At 37.9% G+C, this 12,940-nt stretch overlaps 1 protein-coding gene across 11 annotated transcripts in view; it reads left to right on the top strand.

Moving 5' to 3' along the window:
• The window catches only part of PRKN (parkin RBR E3 ubiquitin protein ligase), a 1,409,627-nt gene that overhangs the window by 455,095 nt on the left and 941,592 nt on the right, over positions 1-12,940 (top strand). The gene's annotated exons all lie outside the window — the stretch shown is intronic.

Raw genomic sequence — 12,940 nt, 5'->3', positions numbered from 1 at the left:
AAATTCTTAGGATTGAACCTGCTCTGCCAGTGGAGCAATACTAAGAGAAAAGACCCATTTTCTTTCCTGGATATTATCGTAAATAATTGCCTACATCTCCTGTGTTTCATTGTCTGCCAATGAGTTCCAGGCAGTTATTTACATGCCTTCTTCTGTTCGCGAAGCAAGATTTTTGTATGCAAACACACACATATACGCGTGGTGTATAAGTGTGTACGTGTATGCATGCACGTGTGTGTGATCAAGCATCTTGGTTATGTGCTTTGTTGTCTGGGTATCTGAAACTTAAAAGGGATAGTTGTGGGGGTGTTGGAGATTTATTCAAGACAGAAAAACAGACAGTGAAAAGAAAAAGAATATTGGAACGTGAGGAATAATTGTCTCAAAGAATAGAAAATAAATGGAGAGAGATGTGCTGAACAGCATGGCCAGTGGCTATGCTCTAGGACCAGGCAGGAGAGAACAGACCCTCCCTTGGGAAGGCTTTCTCACCCTAAGCACTGAGCAGTTTGAAGAATATGACATATAATAATTATTTATAGCCTGGCCAACACGGTGAAACCCCGTCTCTACTAAAAATACAAAAAATTAGCTGGGTGTGGTGGCACGCACCTGTAGTCCCAGCTATTTGGGAGGCTGCCACAGTAGAATCGCTTGAACCCAGGAGGTGGAGGTTACAGTAAGCCAAGATTGTGCCACTGCACTCTTGCCTGGGTGACAGAGCGAGACTGTCTCAAAAAAATAAAAAAGAAAAAAATTTATTATTGCTTAAACAAGTTGAGATTATGTGTCATTAGAGTCACTTTTGTTTTCACCTGTATAATAGATTTTACAGGGGAGGATAACTTAGCTATGTTTCTAATTTTGAGACTCCTCATGCTTTGATTAGACCCAGATCAGTGAAGTCATTGTAAGCTAATGATTATGAGTTGCCAGGTACAAACCATGTCCCAGGAAGCATCTTTCACAGCTATTTTTCTTTGCTACAACAAACATTTTAACAAATCTATTCTTATAGCAAGTGTTTTAAATCTCAAAGTTATAAATCAGCAATCTTTCAAACCACTATAACAAAACTTCAACTCTTACAGGAAAGTTAGTTGCCCTTGTTAGCAGAGACTATGACCTTGTTATTTCTTTCCAGCCAGGGCTTTTTTGGGAAAAGATAGCCTTTATGATTTTCTGTTTTCACTATTTCAGGTACCAAGTAAAAAGAACCCTGCAGTCATCAGAGAACCTTCCTTACTCAATGATTGTAAATTTTCACTTAAATACTGAAAAGATGGTATACTTAATGTTATTAATAATTATGTAATAATATATGGACACTACCAAAATATTTGCTGTGGTTGTTTCAAATTTCATTGACCCTAAGGGTATGTCAGTTGTTTTGAATTGACTAGTTTTTAAAAATTATACATAAAACCTTCATGTATCCAGTACTATAAAGTCTCCCATTGCTGCTTTTTTTAAATATATTTTTTATTATAATTTAAGTTCTAGGGTACATGTGCACAATGTGCAGGTTTGTTACATATGTATGGCTGTGCCATGTTGGTGTGCTGCACCCATTAACTCGTCATTTACATTAGGTATATCTCCTAATGCTATCCCTCCCCCCGTCCCCCACCCCAAAATTACCATGAACGTGGGAACTTAAACAACAGGAATTTATTCCTTTAGACTTCTGGAGGTCAGAACGCCCCAGGCAGAAAACAAGGTGTCAGCAAGGCTGTTGCTCCTGCAGGCTCCAGGGACCCATTTTCTTGCTGCAGGCCGCCTGCTTTCCTCAGCTCCTGACCCTGCATCTGGCATCCTCTGCTTCTGGCATCCTCTGTTTCCGTCATCATGGCGCCTGCTAGGACTTCGGCCCTCTGGCTATGGTGGGGAACTGGCCTGGTAGAGGCAGGGCATCCAGGGCGGAAGCTATTATGGTATTACAGATGTTGAGAGGCCACTTGGCCTGGACATGAGACGGTGGATCAGACAGCTGCAGTTTTGGTTGACGTGTGACATGAGGGAAGTATCCTAAGTTGGTGGCAAAAATTAAGATGGTTTGGTGGGGCTTTAGCTCTTATCTTCCATTACTCTCTCTTTGACTTCCCTTCTATATTCTCATACAGACTAGATAAAGAAAATGTGGTACATATACACCATTGAACACTATGCAGCCATAAAAAAGAATGAGATCATGTCCTTTGCAGGGACATGGATGGAGCTGGAAGCCATTATCCTTAGCAAACTAATTCGGGAAGGGAAAACCAAATACAGCATGTTCTTACATATAAGTGGGAGCTAAGTCATGAGAACACATGAATACATATAGGGAACAACACACACTGGGGCCTACTGTAAGGTGGAGGATGAGAGGAAGGAGATTATCAAGAGAAATAACTAATAAATACTTGGCTTAATACCTGGGTGATGAAGTAATCTGTACAACAAACCTCCATGACACAAGTTTACTTATGTAACTAACATGCACATCCTGCACATGTACCTTTGAGCTTAAAAGTTAAAAAAAAATCTAATCTAACAATTACAATGTGATAATATTAAAAATAATTTCAAGAGTACAACTTTTTCCATACAGATAAAGGATATTTTCTCAAGCTTATGCACAGTGTAAGTAGAAAGATTTTTGGTCATCTGCAGTGCACAATCGAAATCGAAATCAGCTCCATGTGCTTATTTGGCAAAACAGCTGAGATAAAGATCACTTCACCACATCCAAGGAGGCAGCTGATCCTATCCCCCCGGATGTCAGATTCAGGAGCATCTTCTGGATAGAGTTGTGATTTTCTGGCTCACGCCTGTAATCCCAGCAGTTTGGGAGGCTGAAGCATGCAGATCCTCACTTGAGGTCAGGAGTTCAAGAGCAGCCTGACCAACATAGTGAAACCCCATCTCTACTAAAAATACAAAAATTAGTTGGCCATGGTGGCAGGCACCTGTGATCCCAGCTACTGGGGAGGCTGAGGCAGGAGAATCGCTTGAACCTGGGAGTCGTAGGTTGTAGTGAGCCAGCCGAGATCGTGCCACTGCACTCCAGGCTGGGTGACAGAGAGAGACTCTGTTGTTGTGATTTGTTTTTGTGAGATTTCGAGTTGTGATTTGCTACAATCTCTGAGGAAAAGGGGTATCATTATCACCTGTGTTTTAAGGTCAGTCATGTCTCTGAGGCCAGTGGCTGACTTCTGCAGCCAGTCTCTGAGATACGTAACGTAGTGCTTGATCTTTCAAGATATCTGACTAAGTTACATCATTTGTTTTCATTTTTTATGTTTATTTCCTTGATTTCAATAAATTAAAATCAGAGTATTTGCATTAAAATATCCTAGTTGAATAACTATGCTAGAACAAAAAAAAAACCCAGAATATTATCATATGACTGATTAGGACCCACGGTTTGTCTCATGCACATAAGTAAAAAAGGTCAAGCAGGATGGGCTGCCCTGGCACCAGAAAATATAATCTGATAAAGGACCACTAGAAGATTCACTTGTCTTTCATGGGGCTTGGCTGTTTACAGTCAGTGTTTTCTTCTGAAGGAAGCTATTTTATCCCTACCCGTACAACAGATGGGTACTCTAGTATTTTATAAAAGATGACAGGAAAATTACATTACCACAAATGGCAAAAGTTGGAAGGTATGCAATAGGATAGTTTATTGGGAGAAAATAGACTAATATCAAAACAGAAAGAACACAAGCAGAAATAATGAATTTGCCTGCATCAATCTCTTCTTTCATGACCTCATCATGCCAGAGATACCAATCAATTTCACTACAAGCAATAAATATTAAAATGAAATTTTTGAGTGTCTTGTCTAAAGCTTCCTGACATCAATTGTTTTCCCAATTTTTTCCCTGCAAGCATTGAATACCTCTTCATCAATCTGTTATTCCAACCAATTTTGTTCCAGTTTCTCTCTTCCCACAAAAAGTTTTTTTTTTTTTCCCCTTCTAGTTTTGACTTTTCTTTCTTAGCAGAGATGCATGAATATTATTTTACACGCCACTGTGGCTGCATTTCATCAATCAGGAAATAAAAAGTGGATTTGAAGGGTGTTTCTTGACCCTGCGGAACTACAAACAACCGAGACATGTGTAGTGATCCCTCGGTTTCTGGTAGCAGTGACGGTGAAGAAGGCCACGTGCCTGTCACCACCCGTGCATTTGCATCCTTTCTTATTAGAAAGGATCCTGCATAGGGCAGGCATGGCCAGGAGAGGAGAGTTTGCAAAGAGCCTTTAATCCTTAAATGTCATCTCCACACAATGACCAGCTTGACAAATATTTCAAAACATCTTGAAAGCAAATGTTAGGATGATCATTCTTGTCTGTGTAACCCTCTTGATCTCACAATGTATTAACAATAACCACTTTTTATATCTTAAAAGCTGAAAGGAACAAGGTTTTAATTTTCATAATCATCTTCTTAGTAGTGGAAAAATGTTTGGGAGCATGGATGTTGTTCACATCTGAGTTTATATGAAAATTATTCAATGTTTGCAGTGCCTTCCAGATTTTTCTGTGAAGGTCATGTCTCCGTCATTTAGGATACTTCTCCATTGTATTAGGATGCAATAAAGCATCATTAGTCATGACATGTCATCAAACTGTTTCTTTCCCCTTACATTTTCTATAGTCAAAAGTGTAGTATTTTCCTTCCAAATTCAGTTCAGGTCTTCCTTCTGTGGCATTTTCCACTTCCAGTTTCACTTTTCCCATATATGCACATCTTGTTTGTAATACATAATTTATTATGTACATAATACATAATTTGGTGCTTAATTTGCTGCTTATTTATATCTAGTTGGTTTTTTTGTTTTGTTTTGTTGTTTTTTTTATTGAGACAATGTCTCTTTGCTGCCCAGGCTGGAGCGCAGTGGCATGATCTCAGCTCACTGCAACCTCCGCCTCCTGGGTTAAAGCGACTCTCCTGCCTCAGCCTCCTGAGTAGCTGGGATTACAGGCGCCCACCAGCATGCCTGGCTAATTTTTATATTTTTAGTGGAGATGGGATTTCACCATGTTGGCCAGGCTGGTCTCGGACTCTTGACCTCAAGTGATCCACTTGCCTTGGCCTCCCAAAGTGAGGGGATTACAGGCATGAGCCACCACCCCATCCCGCTAATTGGTTTTGTTGTTGTTGTTTCAGATCCATGGTCTCACAATGTCCTCAGGAGCTGAATGTGACCTATAGATGGGTGGGGATTGGCCCACAGATAGATAGTTTTAAAAATACAAATCTTGAATTTAATGCCAACATTGGAAAACTGGTTAATTACACATAAAAAGCAGTATTTCCATTTTCACTTGAGTTAAACAACACATCTGGATACAATGGTGATCATGTCCATCGGTGGCGTCAGCTGGAGTGGGGGTGCTGGGCCTCAGCATTGGCAGGGTGCCTGGACCTTTGAAACAGTTGCTCTTAGCTCTTCCTCATAGGCCATAGGCATTTGAAGCTGTGGCCTAACCATGTCATTTCAGTTTTGTTACTAGCTAATAAATCCCTTGAAGTCAGAGATTGTCTAATAATTTTCTTCCTTCTCACAATGCCTGGCATAGTACCGGACACATAGTAGTTGTTCAGTAAATTAATTTGTTAAAATACTTCCATTGTGTGCAGCTGAGCATGTATTGAGCTTCTCAAAGAGCTAGGGGAAAACAATTTTCAAACAGTTCACACAAATTAAATGATTAATCTTCACAGCTCCTTTTTGAGATTCACAGGGGATCTACAGCACGTATAGGGATTAATTTATGGTGTGGAAAGAATAACATTTAATGAAAGTATTCCCAGTTGCACATTCAGGGAAGATTTAGATGCACAAAAAGTAATTACTCATATTGGAAATTGCCCCATAGGGGTTAACACCAGCTGATCATTTACTAGAAAGTGGCCTCCGCAGAGAGGAGTATCTGGTCTCTCTCCAGCCCTGCAGCCGCTTAGAACCATCATTTCTTGTGAACCAGCATTACCAAATTACCCGACACCCTCAGTCTGGCCATCTCTGACCATTTTACATCTTTTGTTATGTAGACTAGGGTTCCTTTAGGGTAACTTGTTGTAGAATTCTTTTTCTGTCCCATCTTTAATTGTATAAGAATATTTACAATATACTATTTGGGAGAAAGAGAACATAAGAACATTATTTTCCATATATTTAAAAAATAATAGAAATAACCCAATTATTTAATAATGTCATAGAAGATTTGGTCCTAAGAACTTCTTTTTTATTTCCATTGTGAAATAGTCAAGGGAATTGAGCAAGAAAAAGATTAAAACATGTAAAAGAAAAGAGATGATACCAACATGTCATTAACATGACATTAACATGTATATATGTAAAATATGTATCTAAAATAGATATAGATACTATAGATAGATAGGTGTATCTATATGATAAATGTACATATGGTATTAGATATAGAATTTTCAATATACTTAGAAATAGTTCCAAAATCATATATATTGTGACAGATAATAATAATTGAAAATACACCAAAATAGTACTTATTCAGCAATCAAATGCTAGTGACACAGAGACACTAGAAGTCAGAGCTGACAACATTGATTTAACAAAACTTAATTAGGAAACTAAAAACCAAAATATTTTTCTTATAAGAATGTCATGCACTCATAGTTTTCTTATCTTCGGTTTATGCAAAATTCTAGCTAATATGGCTTTTTGGACCCAGGGTCTAAAAGCATTTGGAAATAAGAGTGAAGCTTGTTCAAGAATTATACTCTGACCCACCAAGAAGTAAAAACAACTGGACATTGAGAAAAGATCAGAAGCATTATATGAAACATACTAACAACTTTTAAAAAAAAGCAATGATACTTTTTTTTAAAATTAGAGGTAAAATGGGGAAATCACATTATAAACATGTCATGTTTAGCTTCATCTTTCTGGATGTATCATAATATTAACTTTTCGAGGTTTGGTAAAACCAAGCTAAGTTTCAGTGAACAGTGGCCTGGCACTTCTGTTCACAAAGACACTGAGGGCATAATTAGCCATGACATATTGGCAAACTTTTTTTTCCTTTTATTTTCTATAAGATGTAGTGTTTTCCTTCTAAATTCAGCTCAAGTCTTCCTTCTGCAGCAGTTTCCACTTCTGCTCCCAGTTTTACTTCTCCCTCGTGTGCAAATCTTGTTTGTAATACATAACTTGGTGCTTAGGTATCTCTAGTTGGTTTTGCTGTTGTTCCATATCTGAGGTCTCACAATGTCCTCAGCAGCTGAATGTGACCTGTAGATGGGTTGGGAGAGGCCCACAGATAGTTTAGAAATAAATATCTTGAATTGAATGCCAATATTTGAAACTGCTTGATTACATCTAAAAACCTGGATTTCCATTTTCACTTGAGTTAAACAACACATCTGACTACCCTGGCACTCACATCTGGCAGCAGCAGGTGGAGTGGAGGTGCTGGGCCCCAGCATTGGCAGCAGGGACTCCAGGTCCCCAGGACCCTCAAGACAGTTGCTTTTAGCTATTTAGTAATTTTTGTTTATCTGGTACCCTTAAGTCTGTCTTCTCCCCATTTGTGTGAAAAGCCAGTGGAGTAACAAAATGTTGGAAAGTTCCCCAATTCATTAAAAGAGGATCATATATAAGTGTGGGGGAAGTATAGATAAATAGACAGGTAGATGGATAGATAGATAAATGGACAGATGGATGAATAGATAGACAGATAGATACATAGAGAGAGAGAGAGAGAGAGAGAGAGAGAGATAGAACTGGATGAGTCAAGCATTATATTTTAGTTATATGGAAAGTTTGTGGTTCCAAGAAGTATGTTTTTGTGTGAAACAACTTTTTCTAATAGCCATAGGCAGCAATGTTAAAATAAAGGTAACATTTTTAGGCCAGCAGTGGTCATTAACAAAGAGGGAAAAGTTTACTACAGTGAAGTTTCCATTTCTATAGTGTGTACTTAGGAGGAAAAACAGCATAAATAAAAGATGAAAACTGACTATTTAGACCAGTCATGAGCCCTGCCAAAATAATAGGGGATTGCGGCAACATAAGAGACGACCTTCAATCACTTAAATACCAACAACCCCAGCAATTCAGAGGTGAGGAAAAGGCCTATTCCAAATGAATTATAATCACTTGAATTACTTCTATTTCTTTTTTTTCTCCCTTCACAGAGTTAATGATATACATTTGAAATATAATTAGATTTATTTGTTTCAGTATGTTTTCAGTTATAGGATTGTCCTGCCTTTGTTGACTGAATTTAGTTGGAACTTTAACATATTTCCAGGAGCAAAATCTATCCAAAAAATTCCCTGCAGAGAAGGCTCCCTCCCTCCTCATTCCTATCCTCCCATTGCCTCCTCCTGGCCCTCCGCTACCTCCACCACTTGTGTTCCGTCAACGCCATGTTTCCAGTTTACTCTTCCTGAGCTTGTTTTCTTAAAGATAAGCAGACGTTTTCTTATTTTCCTTCTCTGTTAAGCAAAAGATAGCCAACTATACATGTATACTTTTAAAAACAATTTCTCCTTCCTGTGGTTTACAGACATCTTTTGTAAAATAGAGATGAATTTTGACCAGTATCATTTGATATTGTTGCATAGAGATCTTTATCTAATTTTTTTTTTATGGCTTTCTAATCTTTATTAGCTTTAACCAATTTCCAATGGAAAAGCATCTCATCATTTTCTAGTATACCCAGTAGGTACTTCGGTACATGTTTGTTAATTAATGAATTTATGAACGAGAAGTTATGTTAGATGCGTCTCAAAGGTTTGGATTGATGGAGAGGAATTCTTCTTCATAAGTGGTTCTGAAGAGGAATCACATTGAACAGATGCACAGTGGAGCACTGAGAACATTGGCTTACCTGAAACGAAAGTTTTTGTATTGCCAAATTGGGGGAATAGACTTGCTATCTTAGGTGAAGCAAAAATCAAAGTTCTTTGAAAACTGGGTGTAAGTTTCAATGGCAGGAATTAACATGATAAGGGATAAAATAATATTTCGGCATAGTACTAATGGAACTTAACATTAGTTGATGTAAATGCTGCTAGATTTTTGCTGTTTAATAATTATTGCCATTAAAATATTGTGGATTTTGTTTACACCATAGCAGAACAAATAGTACTGAATTACCTTTCCAAACATGAGTAACTAGTTTTATGTTCTTTTGACAGCTTGGTTATGTTTCCAAAAGTCATGTAACTACTTTCTTTGGGAAGTGTGTGTGTGTGTGTGTGTGTGTGTGTGTGTGTGTGTATGTTTAAGGCATATAATACTCACCCATAGGCCCTTAGCATTATGATAATATTCAATGAGGTTGGTAAAAGGGTACCAAAATAATGAACTAATTGAACAAGGAATATAAATGTGGCAGTGGGAGGTGAATTGGAGGGTAACCAAGTAATGTTAGTTTTCTATGGCTGTGTAACAACTTACCACATATCTAGAGTCTTAAAGAGACCCCTGTTGGTGATCTCATCATTTCTGTAGCTCAGGAGTTTTGGCATAACATAGATCGATGTGTTCTGTGTTTGGAGTGCCACAAGACTGAAATCAAGGTGTCAATAAGGACTGAAATCTCATTAGGAGCTTGGGGTCTTTCTCCAAGCTCAGGTAGCTGTGGCAGAATTCAATTCCTATGGTTGTAGGATTGAGGACTCCATTCCTCACTGGCTCTTACCCGGGGACTGTCACCTGCCTCCATTCCTTGCCACAGTGAGTGCTCCCTTCATTTTCAAAGCTAACAATGAACAATCTGTTTCTTGTTGAATTTCTCTCATGACTGAAGTCTCCTTCACCAGGCTGAGCTATGTCTCTTCTAAGGGTTAACTTGATTAGGTCAAGTCTAACTTAGGTTAATCCTTTCTTAAAGCTACCTGTGTCATATAACATAACCTAACAATAAGGGTGAGATACCATCCTATTAATGGATTCCTCTCATACACAATAGGAGGGGATTAAATAAGGTTGAGCATCTTTGTTGGGTCCAAGGTAGTAGATGATTACCGTGCTCTTTCAGGTGTGAGGTTATGAAGGCCTTTACTCAAATGGTAGAGGGGGAGGATAAAACAAGTAAATGCAAACACATTTTGAACAGAGTTATCAGTAAGACTTGCTTATTGGCTGGAGAAATGAGGAAGACAGGAATAGTGAAAAGTAGTTCAAACCAAATCAAACCATTGATTAATGCAAGGACATGAGAAAAGAAAATGTCTTTGACCAGGATGCCAATGAGTTTGGTTTGATACAAGTTTAGTCTAACAGGATATCAGAATGAGAATATTGGGTAGGTAGTTGGAAATAAATTTGTGACTGTAGCACAAATAAGATCTGAGACCCGAAGAGACAGGTTTGGTGTACGTCATATTGGAGATACAATCGAAGCTTTGAGAATAAATATGCCTTTCAGGGAAAGCGAATTTTGTCCCCCCCCTCCCCCATTTATATGCTGAAGTTTAACCTCCCCAGTGAGGCTATATTTAGAGATAGGGTCTTTACCGAGGCAATTCATGTTAAACGAGGCTGTAAGTATTGGGCCCTAATAGGGCTGGCATGCTTTTAAGAAAAGCCAGAAATACCATGAGAGCACAAACACAGAGAAAAGGCTATGTGAGGACACAGCAAGACAATGGATACCTGAAGACCAACACAAGAGGCCTCAGGAGAAACCAAACATCCAGATCCTTTGATTTTGGACTTGGAATCTACAGAGCCATGAGAAAATAAGTGTCTGTTGTTTAGGCCACCCTGTCAGTGGTGTTTTTTTGACTACTACAAAGACCAGATACAGTTCCTAGGAACAGACATATATTTAGGAGGCAAGAGCAGGCAAGTGAGTGAAAGGCAATCAGAAGTTTAAGAATGCTGAGTCTGTGTCTTTGACTATACTACAAAGATCAGTAGCCTCGGGGGTTAAATGGCCTGGAATCTCATCTTCACTCTTCCATGGACAGTGCTATTTTACTTTGGCAAGCCTCTTTAGCTCCCAAAGCCCTTGATGCACAAAGGAGAAATCATAGTGCATATCTTCCTGGTTATTGGAAGGTTTAAAAAAGTTTTTGCATTTCTGTGGCTTTTTTTTATGTTGATATATGTGTATACAATTAAACGATTTCTTCTATAAAAATCATGTATAAGAAGTACTAGATAAATATATTATCTTTTTTTTCAGAAGTTATAAAACTGTGGAGTTCTGATTGCATCCATTAAAAAAAATCTATTCTTCTTTAGTGCATGTCTGTGGATGTAGCTCCACCATCAGCTCCAATTCGCTATTGGTGTTTAGGTACTGTCATCTGTGTCCTAACATGCATTTTATTTTGTTAATGTGTAGGTCGAAGACAAGGTTCTTAATGGTTGTTGGTAGTTTGTCTACAAAAAGAATAAGTGGGTTAGGATGGATCTAAGTACAGGTTACAGACCTCAAGCTTTGGTGCAATTCTGTGGCCTGTTAGTTGGTCCTGTGAAGATGTGACATCTCAGTGGTCTTTTGTCTAGCTCCTGGCTCTTGACTCTTTCATGAGTGACTGAGCTTGCCCGGTAAAGGTTAACTTTAGAGAAGTGAGGTGTTCTAATCTATGTTTGGCTGGTCCCAGGCCTCCTCTATTAAAGATGCATGTGGAAAACTTGAAAAGTATCCAGGTGAAAGGTTTAAAGAAGTCAAATAATTTAGACATAAAAAGAAAAAAAAAACATGCAGAGAGCTGCATAACATTCTTCAGTCTCCATTAAGGAGACCTAAAATAAGCATTTTGCATGATCTTCTCTTTTAGAAACCTAAATGAGCTCCCAAAAATATTTAACTGGCATCAAGAGGTGGAATGGATAACTCTAATACCTTTTTCTCTGTTGGTCTTTGCAAATATGACCGCTTTTCACATCTCTGAAATAGTTTAGATGGATTCTGATAGAATGTGATTTTTTTTTTAAAGAAGAAGAAAAGCCACTGTGTTCAGAAATAAGTTTTTAAAGGCTCACAAAACACATTGAATGTCATAGGCATTCCTATTCATGTTTGTATTCCATATTTTATGAAAGTAATTGTGTATGTATAACACTGTTGTATTATCCAGAGTAGATAATTTCATAAATCATTTGCCGCTACTGCTCTGATTCTGTAATGCTACTACACGTGTTCAGTACATTTTTGTATGAAAATTTCTGTATTATTAAAAAAAGACAGCAGAGAATGGAAAGCAGACATGAGTGTAACTCAGTATTAAGTATGTGGAAAAATACCATGAGTATTTTATATAAGTATGAAATGAATAAAGCTAAAGTGAAAGCTAGGATTTTCTGCATGGAAACATTGATCCAGATTTTATGTCATTTTGGTCTAGCTTTACTTTACTTTATAATTATGTATAATTATTTATTTGTTACAGGTGTCTTTTGAACACCTATGTGCTAAGCAGTAAGTGTAGTAGGTAGGAAGAATTCCTGCAAAGTGGCCTGCAGCACACTGTATGGCCGTGAGAACAAAGATCTATAGACACACATATATATAAAGGAATAAATACATGTATATATATTTAAAGGAATAAATACATATATATATATAAAGGATTAAATAAAGGGAAGTGATAATGTATAGTTTATATATATTTGCATAATTTAAAGCCAAGTACACAATAATGATAAAGTTATATCTAATTAAATAGAAATGAGCCCCATATCTTCCAGTGACTTTATTCACTGAAGCCACTGAGCACTTGGGTGCACCTGGGAAAAAAATAGACTGTTTTTATCGAAGAAGCTGCTCACAAAGAGGGAGAAAAGAATAGCGTTCTAGTGTGCCCATTCTACCTTCCACCTAAGGGTAAAAACCAGAATCTTACAAACCGGGAGAGACACTCAAGTGTTTCAGATTTGAAGTCTCCTCTATTCAGCCATTGGCCTCTCTGCCCTGTTTCTGGCTTTGAATCTAAGTCG

This window comes from Hylobates moloch, unplaced genomic scaffold, assembly GCF_009828535.3.
Source record: "Hylobates moloch isolate HMO894 unplaced genomic scaffold, HMol_V3 SCAFFOLD_2, whole genome shotgun sequence".
NCBI classification, from domain to species: Eukaryota; Metazoa; Chordata; class Mammalia; order Primates; family Hylobatidae; genus Hylobates; species Hylobates moloch.
Note: the sequence above shows the minus strand (reverse complement) of the source record. Positions and strands in the feature narration are given on the sequence as shown.